Here is a 12,685-nt window from a genome sequence, read left to right on the forward strand (position 1 = left end):
TTAAACTGAATTCACGGTGGTTCGTGGCTTAAATTCGGTAATTTTCTGATTTTGGTTTTACGTTATTTTAAATGGTTAGTTGGGAATCCCAACTATCTGTTTCTTAACTTGTTTTCGTATTTTGTTGGAGTAATCAATGTGGTGATTCACGAGATACTTCGACTACCCAATGTTTATTTCGATAGTTCGTTATTTAGTTTGGTCGGTTACCCATGTAACTCTCATTGGGCCGACAAACTATATTGCATTGTTAATTCGTTAATTAGTTGGGACAATCAATTGCCATGGAAAGCTCATGGGAGGCAAACATCCACACTTTATATTTCGTTAGTTTATTGTAAACTTAATCAAATAAAGATCTTAATTTTAAACTGACTTATCTCCTCGTGTAGTCATCACACATTAATCTTATTGACTACATCGTTTAACAACTATTTACGCAATGTGCCCCCCGTCTTATGATCTTTTACTTTTAACCTTTATGACGCAAATCCCTTTACTTGGCAAGGAAACGTTATTATAAGTTATCTATATGTGAACATTTAATTATTCTAATGTTTTCCTTAACTTATCCTTTATCTTATAAATCCTCATTTTTGGTCCATATAGAATGTCGTCTCTAAGAAACCATCTTCGTCATCAACGTTCATTTGGTTCACGCGATCGCCGCTTGGCTGCTAGGATCACAAAAGAATTCGCTGCTGCAATGCCCACGAGAGTCACTCAGATCCAAAGCCTCAACTCCAACGGATCTGCCTCATCATCTGCACCAAATAACTATGATTTTCGTAACTTTTTAAGCACCAAGCCTCCATCCTTCCATGGTGAGGAAAATGCCACCTCTTTGCTTCAATGGTTCGATAAAATGGAAAACATCTTCATCCATTGCGAATGCCCCGATGCCATACAGACTAACTTCGCCACAAGCCGATTCGAGAGTCGAGCTGTCATCTGGTGGAATGCCTTGAGAAATGACCAAGGGTCTGACTTGGTCGTATCCATGCCTTGGGAAGAACTTAAGGAGGCGATGAAGAAGGGGTTCTGCCCGGAACACGAACTGCAAAGACTTGAGACTGAGTTTTGGGAACTCAAACAGGTTGGTGGGGATAACTCTACTACTCAAACCGTTTCCGTGAACTTAGCTGAATCGTACCTCACCTTGTAACCCCCGACAACCGCGACATTCAGAAATACATTCGCGGTTTACCAAGCATTTTCCGTGATGTTGTGACGAGTCGTGATCCCTTAACCATCGGTGAGGCTATGGACCTAGCTGCTTCCCTCACCGATAGTCTTGTTAGGGATGGAACCTTGTCTCTCAATGATTCCAAACCTAATCCCGAGAAGACCGGAATCGACTCATCCTCTAATGCTAAAGCCGAAACAAACCTGCTTCCAATAACAATCACCGCAACAATAACCACAACAACAAGCGTAAAGCCTATGCCGTTAACCAACCCAACAACCAACCGTCTCCTAACTAAAACCAAACTGCCCCGAACAAAAAGACTTACCTTGGTCCTCATCCCCTATGTGTCAAGTGTAACTTTCATCACTCTCCAAAAACCCCTTGCGGACTATGCACCCAATGCAACCTTTATGGCCACCATCCTAACACTTGCCATATCCCGCCTAATGCACAAGCCACCTCACGTACTCAACTCGGTGCTCCTAATAACCATGCTCGCTATCATTGTGGAGACCCAAACCATCTTCGTAATATGTTCCCTCAACTTATCCATGCCCATCAAGCCCAAACCATGACTACACCCTACTACTTGACCCATGCTCACCAAGTTCAAACTCAACCACCTTATGTTCTTCAAGCCCCTTCCATCAATTTAAGCCAACCTTACTTAACCCAACTCTATCAAGCTCCGTATCCGCAAGCTCAAGTGTACCTATCCTACTTTGCTCAAGTCCCTGCTATGCAAGCTTGTGACAATCGTCAATTTCAGGTTAACTCCGTTAACTCAACTCCGTCAATTCAAACCTAAAGATCATTGAATCTATAACGCACACTTCATTACATTTAAACTAGGGTTTAAATGACGCTTAACACTTACTACATGTGTAGTCTTTCGGGAGTTGCACCGAAACGCAAACGAGTTGACGCAAACGATTGATGAATAAACGAAAAACGTCAAAACAGTAATTATGTGATAATTATATGTTAGACTTATGTGTTATGTGATAACATGGTTATAAACGTTAACTCAAGATGTAAACTAGTTATTTAAGTTAGAAAAAAACAACAATTGAAAGTGGAGGGACTTGAGTGTAACTTATTATGTTTATAAATAATAATAATAAACAAACCCTAACCTATTTCTTTCCCCCACAACCCCGATCGGAAACCCCATCCCCACCTCCTTGGCTGCCGTCGACTATACACACACATACAACCATCAAATCAAGCCCTTGATTGAAGAATTAGGTGCTAGGAAGGTATAATCGATTATCCTATACATCCTTATTACTTGATTTTGATGTTTAATGGGGTTAATTGAAAACCCTAATGAGCCGATTTTGTGTGTGTGTATAGTTAATATGATTGTTGTTGATTGGGTAATGATTTGATAACTAGTATTGATATTGTTACACGTTAATTGTTGTGTCTTTGATTTGAGTTCAAACAAAAACCCTAATCATGTATGTAATGTGTAATTGATGTGCATGGATGGTGTTTATGGAGTCTAGAGTGTTATATGAATGCATGATAGTTCATAGATTGTTAATATGTTGAGTTTGGATGCAAACAGTTTCTGGACAGAATGTGTTATTGATGTTTAAGTGACTGTAACGAAGTGTAAATGTAAATATTGGTTGAGATTATTGATACTAAAGTAAACTAGGTTGAGTCTAGTTTCTAAAGAATATAAACTTGTAATTTTTGGACAAGTAGAAGTTAACTTTTATGATTTTACAAAAACGTTGTGCAAAGCTGAGTTGTTAGACCTGCTGTTAGGTTGTTTTGTAAATGTTATATCTCATGAACTACGAAACCAATTGGGTTGGTTCCACTTCTGGAAGTTGACTTATTGAGTTAGGAACCTAACCCAAGTGGTCTTGCATTTTTTGGATTTTTCGTTTAACGGGAATTGCAAATAACATTCTGTTGCGCATGAATTTGACTGTTATGAGTTTGCTGTAATGATTTGATGATTGTGAGAAAACTATGTAGAATAAAAATATAATAAAATATGTTCTGAAAACCTAAGACATATATGCTTCTATGATGATTTTTGGTAAATTAATTGAGATGCTATAATCGGTGGAATAGTACAATCTTTCAAGTAGAATTTCTGTCTCGGTGAAACTAGCTGCTGAGTTTTGTGAAATTGCATGAAACATGATACTTGCTATATACTTGTTATGTTTTGACCAAATTACCCTTGCAGGGAATAATTGCTAATTGATTGTCATAATTTGACCAAATTTCCCTTATGGGGAATAATGGCTAGTTAATTGTCATGATTTGACCAAAATGCCCTTACGGGGAGTAATTGCTAGTGATGTACTTTATGAATACGTGACACGTAAATAATTGCTTACACATGTAACGTATCACAAATACACTTGTCAAAGTCACACACGATTCACAAACGAAACACGAAACATGTTACGTGCATAGGTATTATGTGCCGGGTCTAGAGACTCGATAATATTCCGACGCTTAGAAAAATCTCTTTGTTGTTTTAGAACGCTAGAGAGAGTTTTTCTGTGACGCGCATCTTGGTGATTTAATTTGGGAATTTCTTCGCAAACAGTGAGTTTCACTTACCCCTTTAAACTGTTTTAAAAGCTTTTCTCTTGGGGGAGATAACATACTCCGAACGCATTTTAGATTTTGTTAATATAGATTATATATTACTTGTAAAGACTAAGTGGCAAACGCGTAAACTAAAGTCCTTCATAACATCGAACCGGTTAATATTTGGATAATAGCGAGTCACTGTTGAGTAGTACTACTGGGTTTGACAAACCCCACCCAACGCTAAACTCGACTGGATGTCGAGCGGGTGTAATCTTGGCTAAACACATACCATGGTCTGGATGACCTGGTGGCAAGGCAAATTGATAAACAGTCAGCTTCGGTGTCGAACACTTAGTGATACTTGTTTTATAGGCTAGCTACCTATAGATATATAATTGACATAACACTATCTGGTAACGCAAAACGATGTAACGCAAAACGATGTAACGCAAAACGCTGTAACGTAAAACGCTGTAACGCAACACGCTGAACGCAAACGCTAATCGCTTTATTTTTTTTATTTAAACTTGTGAACTCACCAACCTTGTGTTGACACTTTTAGTATGTTATTCTCAGGTAGCCGAGGCGGGCGCGCGGTTTAGGAACATGCATTGCTTGCAAAACTTTTAACTATGCAAACTTACTTTTAACTGTTATCATTGGGTTTTAAATCGTCCTGCGTGACGTAACATTGTTTTCTAAGGTTTTTACGCTTCCGCATTAAATTACTCGTAAACGTTTTCATGGTTTTGAAACTTTGTTTTATGGTTTGATTATAACTGATGATTCCGATCCTGTTAGTTCACACCCTCTGACGGTAAAACTCCGTTAGTGGATTTTGAGGGTGTGACAGATTGGTATCAGAGCCATTGGTTATAGCGAACTAGAAGCTGCATGCATACTAGACTATAACCGCGACGACCCATTAGTTATAATGATACGCACTGCATAGGTTTGTGTAGTCTTGTAATCTTATCTCTTTACCTCTTTCACTCATACGCGCGCGCATACACGGCTACATGTAGGAATGTCGACGCCGCTACCCTCATCATCATCTGATCCGATGACTCATGCTCACGGGAAGGAACCGCAGTTACCTACCGCATCGCCACCCCGAGTAGTCCCGGAACTCGAAGCTCTCGCACCGAAGAGGTACCGCTTATCCGGAGGCATATACGAAAACGAAGTTAGCTGGGATTGGTACCCTAACATGATTAGACGTATGGTCTATCGCGAGCAAGTTCCCCCGTTACCTCACCCGAACCATCCTGCTTATCCCAACACCCTACCACCCATAACCGAACCTGTAGAGCGAGTTCTCGCAGCTGTTGTCTCATGCTTGGAGCGTGACGTGGGTTACATGCGCTATACGAGAGCGAACGTTTCCGGACTGTTAAAAGACGGAACTGAGACTAAGGAGGAAATTGCCCGCATGGCAGCGGCAATGAAGGAAATGCAAGAGGCTAGTGATCAACAGATGAAAATTATGAGAAAGATGCAAGCCGAGATGATAGACTTGCAAGAGCAACTCCAAGTAGCAAGGACCCGAACCAAGATGGCTCCAGAGCGTTGCGATGTCTTACAAATGCAACTTGCTCAGAACGCAGCAGAACCTGAGGCAGAGCCTGAGGCCGAGCCCGAGGCAGAGCCTGAAGAGGAACCTGAAGAAGATCCCGAAGAGGAGCCCGAGGAAGATCCCGAGGAGGAACCCGAAGAAGAACCGGAGGAAGAACCGGCTGAGGAGGAGGCACACTCAGAGGTGTCCCCAGACGATGTGCAAATGTGCGAATTCTTGGATTGGAACTGGCTAACGCAATGAACTGGGAGGAGTTCAAAAACATGATGCGAGAGGAGTACTGTCCGAGAGAGGAGATTTCGAAGTTAGAGTCAGAATTTTGGTCACTGAAGATGGTGGGCTCAGAAATCGAAGCCTACACTACCCGTTTTCACGAGTTAGCGGTGATGTGTCCGCGGATGGTAGATCCGCCGAGTAAGAGGATTGAAATGTACATTGATGGGTTAGCACCGCAGATTCAGGGCATGGTGACGTCTTCCAGACCAGCCACGATTCAACAAGCGATCCGTTTAACTCACAAACTGACGGATCAGGCTGTGACCCAAGGTGCGTTACCACCTAGGGGTTCAACCACTAAAGCCCGTGACAACCCGAGTAATGACAACCACAGCAACAGCAACCCGAGCAGCGGAAGGAGGAAGTTTGACAACACCAGATCCTTGTCCTCGAACCTCCCACCGCAACAACACTACCGCAAGCCCGAATTCACTCGAAGCTTCAACAATCAGAATCACAATAACAACGGTAGCGGGCAGGGTTCGAGCGGATATGCTGGGAAATATCCGAAGTGCAATAGGTGCAACTATCATCATGTTGGCCAGTGTGACCGTGTCAAGTGTCAGAGATGCGGAAAAATGGGTCACCAGGCGAAGGAATGTAGAGGAGACCTTGCGGCAAAGGGTGCTTCTAAACCACCTATGATGACGAAGGGATGTTTCGAATGTGGGCAGGAAGGTCATTTCAGGAAAGATTGTCCCAAGCTGAAACAGAACGACAACAATGGAGGTAATGGAAGTGGCAGTAATGGTGGAAGCAATGGTAAAGGAAGAGCTTTTGTGATTGGGTCGGGTCAAGCCCGCAATGATCCGCACGTGGTGACTGGTAAGTTCCCTATGAACGATTGTTTTGCTTCTGTATTGTTTGGCACTGGAGCTGATAGGAGTTTTGTGTCGAAAGCCTTTAGCCAACTCTTAGACTTAACTCCAACTCCGTTAGATGCTAAGTTTCCTGTTGAATTAGCTGACGGTAAGACTATAGTAACTACTCATGTACTTGCGGGATGTAAGTTAAAACTGCCAGGTCATGTCTTTGATATCGACCTTATTCCTTTTACGCTTAGTAGTTTCGATGTCGTGGTCGGCATGGACTGGTTGTCCGAGAACCGAGCGGAGATTATATGTCACGATAAGATAGTTCACATTACTACCCCTTCCGGCGAGATCATTTCGGTCCGAGATGAGAGAAGCGGCATGACCACCAGCGTCATTACCCTCATGAAGGCGCAGAAGTATCTACGAAAGGGTCATCCGGCAATTTTGGTGCAGATTGTTGAGAAACCCGCGGAGGAGCAGCGAATTGAAGATATACCTGTTGTGCGAGATTTTCCGGAAGTTTTCCCGGAGGATTTGCCTGGACTCCCTCCTATACGACAAGTCAAATTCCAAATCGAGTTGACCCCCGGTGCAGCACCCATAGCACGAGCCCCGTATCGGCTCGCAACGGCGGAGCTTCAGGAACTGTCCACTCAGTTGCAAGATTTGTTGGATAAGGGTTTTATCCGACCTAGCTCATCGCCATGGGGAGCCCCTGTCTTGTTTGTCCGAAAGAAGGACGGGACTTTCCGCATGTGCATCGACTACCGGGAGTTGAACAAGGTGACGGTCAAGAACCGTTATCCTTTACCCCGAATCGATTATCTGTTTGACCAGCTTCAAGGATCGAGTTACTACTCGAAGATCGATCTGCGATCCGGTTACCATCAGCTAAGAGTGCGCGAAGAGGATATTTCAAAGACGGCTTTCAGAATACGGTATGGTCACTACGAGTTTTCGGTTATGCCTTTTGGCCTAACCAACGCACCAGCCATATTTATGGATCTCATGAATCGAGTATGCAAGGCGTACCTCGACAAGTTTGTGATTGTGTTCATTGACGATATTCTCGTCTACTCCAAGAACGAAGCTGACCATGAAGAACACTTAAGGGTAATTCTGGAGTTATTGAAGAATGAACAACTGTATGCTAAACTCTCGAAATGTGAATTTTGGCTTCGCGAGGTTCACTTTTTAGGACATGTGATCAACGAGAATGGTATCCATGTCGATCCCGGTAAGGTAGAGGCCATCAAAAACTGGGAAGCACCTAAGACTCCGACTGAGGTGCGGCAATTCCTAGGACTGGCCGGCTACTACCGGCGTTTCATCGAGGGATTTTCAAAGATTGCTCAACCCCTCACCGCTTTGACTCACAAAGGCACTAAGTATAATTGGGGTGACGCGCAAGAATCCGCTTTTCAACTGTTGAAAACCAAACTTTGTAGCGCCCCTATTCTAGCCCTCCCCGAGGGAACGGAAAATTTTGAGGTATACTGTGACGCATCTATACAAGGTCTCGGTTGTGTGCTGATGCAACTCGAGAAGGTTATAGCTTATGCCTCTCGACAACTACGGGTTCACGAGAAGAACTACACGACCCATGATTTGGAACTTGGAGCTGTGGTGTTTGCTCTTAAGATATGGAGGCATTACTTGTACGGTACCAGGTTTACCATTTACACCGACCACAAGAGTCTCCAGCATATCTACGATCAGAAGGAGCTGAACATGCGACAGCGCCGTTGGGTCGAGCTGCTCAAGGATTACGATTGTGCCATCAAGTATCACCCTGGCAAGGCCAATGTAGTGGCCGACGCCCTCAGTAGAAAAGAAACAGATAAACCCAGACGAGTGCGAGCGTTGCAACTCACGATTCATGCCAACTTACCTGACCAGATTCGCGAGGCGCAACACGAAGCTTTGAAAGATGATAATCTTCCATCGGAACTCATGCGGGGCATGAACAAGCAACTTGAAACCAGATCAGACGGGGTCCGATATTTTGAGAACCGGATTTGGGTTCCACGATACGGAGAGTTGAGAACTCTAGTGATGGACGAAGCTCACAAGTCCCGGTATTCTATCCACCCTGGCTCAGATAAAATGTATCATGATTTAAAGGCACTTTACTGGTGGCCGAACATGAAAGCCGACATTGCCACCTACGTGAGCAAATGCTTGACTTGTGCCAGAGTCAAGATAGAATACCAGAAACCATCTGGTCTACTACAATAACCGAAACTCCCAATGTGGAAATGGGAACACATCTCAATGGATTTTATCACGGGTTTACCTAAGACACCGACGGGATGCGATACCATCTGAGTGATCGCTGACCGGTTGACTAAGTCTGCACACTTCTTAGCGATTAAAGAATCAGACAAAATCGAAAGACTGACTCGTGTTTACATGAAGGAAGTAGTGTCTAGACACGGAATGCCTGTCTCAATCATTTCTGATCGAGATTCTCGTTTCACTTCACACTTTTGGAAGTCGCTGCAAAGCGCACTTGGCACTCGTCTTGATATGAGCACAGCATACCATCCTCAGACGGATGGGCAAAGTGAACGAACTATTCAGACCCTGGAGGATATGTTGCGTGCATGCGTGTTGGATTTCGGAAAAAGTTGGGAACCCCACTCACCTTTGGTAGAGTTTTCGTATAATAACAGCTACCACGCAAGTATTAAAGCAGCGCCGTTTGAAGCGCTGTGCGGACGGAAGTGTCGATCACCACTCTGCTGGGCAGAGGTGGGTGACAGCCAAATCACTGGTCCAGAACTGGTACTCGAAACTTCGGAAAAGATTGTCCAAATCCGAAATCGCATGGCAGCAGCACGAGATCGCCAAAAGAGTTACGCCGACAAGCGCCGAAAACCTCTCGAATTTCAAGTGAATGACCAAGTGTTACTTAAAGTCTCACCTTGGAAAGGTGTGGTTCGCTTTGGTAAGCGAAACAAACTCAACCCACGATATGTTGGTCCCTATCGAATAACTGAGCGCATTGGTCCGGTGGCGTACCGACTGGACCTACCAACAGAACTCAGTGGCGTACACAATGTATTCCACGTGTCTAATTTGAAGAAATGCCTGTCCGATGAAACCCAAGTAGTTCCTTTGGAGGAACTGCAAGTTGATGAACAGTTACGTTTCATTGAAGAACCAGTTGAGGTTTTGGATTAGGAAACCAAAAAGCTCAAGCACAGCAAAATTCCAATCATTAAAGTTCGTTGGAACTCGAGACGTGGACCGGAGTTCACGTGGGAACGCGAGGATCAAATGATGAAAAAGTATCCTCACCTTTTTGAAGGGCTAACCAAACACAGAAAACCGCGAAACCCGGCAAACCGTCAGACATCACCGGAGGTATGAATTAAATTTCGGGACGAAATTTCTTTCTACTAGGGGATGATATGACAAACTGAAAATTTTTCTTACTTTTTCAGACACTCATCACGACTTGACTCAAATTTTCGGGACGAAAATTCTTTAACATGGGAATGATGTGACAATCGTCAATTTCAGGTTAACTCCGTTAACTCAACTCCGTCAATTCAAACTTAAAGATCATTGAATCTATAACGCACACTTCATTACATTTAAACTAGGGTTTAAATGACGCTTAACACTTACTACATGTGTAGTCTTTCGGGAGTTGCACCGAAACGCAAACGAGTTGACGCAAACGATTGATGAATAAACGAAAAACGTCAAAACAGTAATTATGTGATAATTATATGTTAGACTTATGTGTTATGTGATAACATGGTTATAAACGTTAACTCAAGATGTAAACTAGTTATTTAAGTTAGAAAAAAACAACAATTGAAAGTGGAGGGACTTGAGTGTAACTTATTATGTTTATAAATAATAATAATAAACAAACCCTAACCTATTTCTTTCCCCCACAACCCCGATCGGAAACCCCATCCCCACCTCCTTGGCTGCCGTCGACTATACACACACATACAACCATCAAATCAAGCCCTTGATTGAAGAATTAGGTGCTAGGAAGGTATAATCGATTATCCTATACATCCTTATTACTTGATTTTGATGTTTAATGGGGTTAATTGAAAACCCTAATGAGCCGATTTTGTGTGTGTGTATAGTTAATATGATTGTTGTTGATTGGGTAATGATTTGATAACTAGTATTGATATTGTTACACGTTAATTGTTGTGTCTTTGATTTGAGTTCAAACAAAAACCCTAATCATGTATGTAATGTGTAATTGATGTGCATGGATGGTGTTTATGGAGTCTAGAGTGTTATATGAATGCATGATAGTTCATAGATTGTTAATATGTTGAGTTTGGATGCAAACAGTTTCTGGACAGAATGTGTTATTGATGTTTAAGTGACTGTAACGAAGTGTAAATGTAAATATTGGTTGAGATTATTGATACTACAGTAAACTAGGTTGAGTCTAGTTTCTAAAGAATATAAACTTGTAATTTTTGGACAAGTAGAAGTTAACTTTTATGATTTTACAAAAACGTTGTGCAAAGCTGAGTTGTTAGACCCGCTGTTAGGTTGTTTTGTAAATGTTATATCTCATGAACTACGAGACCAATTGGGTTGGTTCCACTTCTGGAAGTTGACTTATTGAGTTAGGAACCTAACCCAAGTGATCTTGCATTTATTGGATTTTTCGTTTAACGGGAATTGCAAATAACATTCTGTTGCGCATGAATTTGACTGTTATGAGTTTGCTGTAATGATTTGATGATTGTGAGAAAACTATGTAGAATAAAAATATAATAAAATATGTTCTGAAAACCTAAGACATATATGCTTCTGTGATGATTTTTGGTAAATTAATTGTGATGCTATGATCGGTGGAATAGTACAATCTTTCAAGAAGAATTTCTGTCTCGGTGAAACTAGCTGCTGAGTTTTGTGAAATTGCATGAAACATGATACTTGCTATATACTTGTTATGTTTTGACCAAATTACCCTTGCGGGGAATAATTGCTAATTGATTGTCATAATTTGACCAAATTGCCCTTATGGGGAATAATGTCTAGTTAATTGTCATGATTTGACCAAAATGCCCTTACGGGGAGTAATTGCTAGTGATGTACTTTATGAATACGTGACACGTAAATAATTGCTTACACATGTAACGTATCACAAATACACTTGTCAAAGTCACACACGATTCACAAATGAAACACGAAACATGTTATGTGCATAGGTATTATGTGCCGGGTCTAGAGACTCGATAATATTCCGACACTTAGAAAAATCTCTTTGTTGTTTTAGAACGCTAGAGAGAGTTTTTCTGTGACGCGCATCTTGGTGATTTAATTTGGGAATTTCTTCGCAAACAGTGAGTTTCACTTACCCCTTTAAACTGTTTTAAACGCTTTTCTCTTGGGGAGATAACATACTCCGAACGCATTTTAGATTTTGTTAATATAGATTATATATCACTTGTAAAGACTAAGTGGCAAACGCGTAAACTAAAGTCCTTCATAACATCGAACCGGTTAATATTTGGATAATAGCGAGTCACTGTTGAGTAGTACTACTGGGTTTGACAAACCCCACCCAACGCTAAACTCGACTGGATGTCGAGCGGGTGTAATCTTGGCTAAACACATACCATGGTCTGGATGACCTGGTGGCAAGGCAAATTGATAAACAGTCAGCTTCGGTGTCGAACACTTAGTGATACTTGTTTTATAGGCTAGCTACCTATAGATATATAATTGACATAACACTATCTGGTAACGCAAAACGATGTAACGCAAAACGATGTAACGCAAAACGCTGTAACGCAACACGCTGAACGCAAACGCTAATCGCTTTATTTTTTTTATTTAAACTTGTGAACTCACCAACCTTGTGTTGACACTTTTAGTATGTTATTCTCAGGTAGCCGAGGCGGGCGCGCGGTTTAGGAACATGCATTGCTTGCAAAACTTTTAACTATGCAAACTTACTTTTAACTGTTATCATTGGGTTTTAAATCGTCATGTGTGACGTAACATTGTTTTCTAAGGTTTTTACGCTTCCGCATTAAATTACTCGTAAACGTTTTCATGGTTTTGAAACTTTGTTTTATGGTTTGATTATAACTGATGATTCCGATCCTGTTAGTTCACACCCTCTGACGGTAAAACTCTGTTAGTGGATTTTGAGGGTGTGACAAAGCTCAACCTATTCAAGCTATTCCAAGCCAGTCTATCTCAACTGCTCCAACACCTGCAACTCCTCATGGTGCTCCAAGTCAAGTCAACTAAACTACT

The sequence above is a fragment of the Bidens hawaiensis genome, unplaced genomic scaffold, assembly GCF_021521415.1.
Source record: "Bidens hawaiensis isolate Kalapana, Puna unplaced genomic scaffold, B.hawaiensis_p1.1 tig00043879_1, whole genome shotgun sequence".
NCBI classification, from domain to species: Eukaryota; Viridiplantae; Streptophyta; class Magnoliopsida; order Asterales; family Asteraceae; genus Bidens; species Bidens hawaiensis.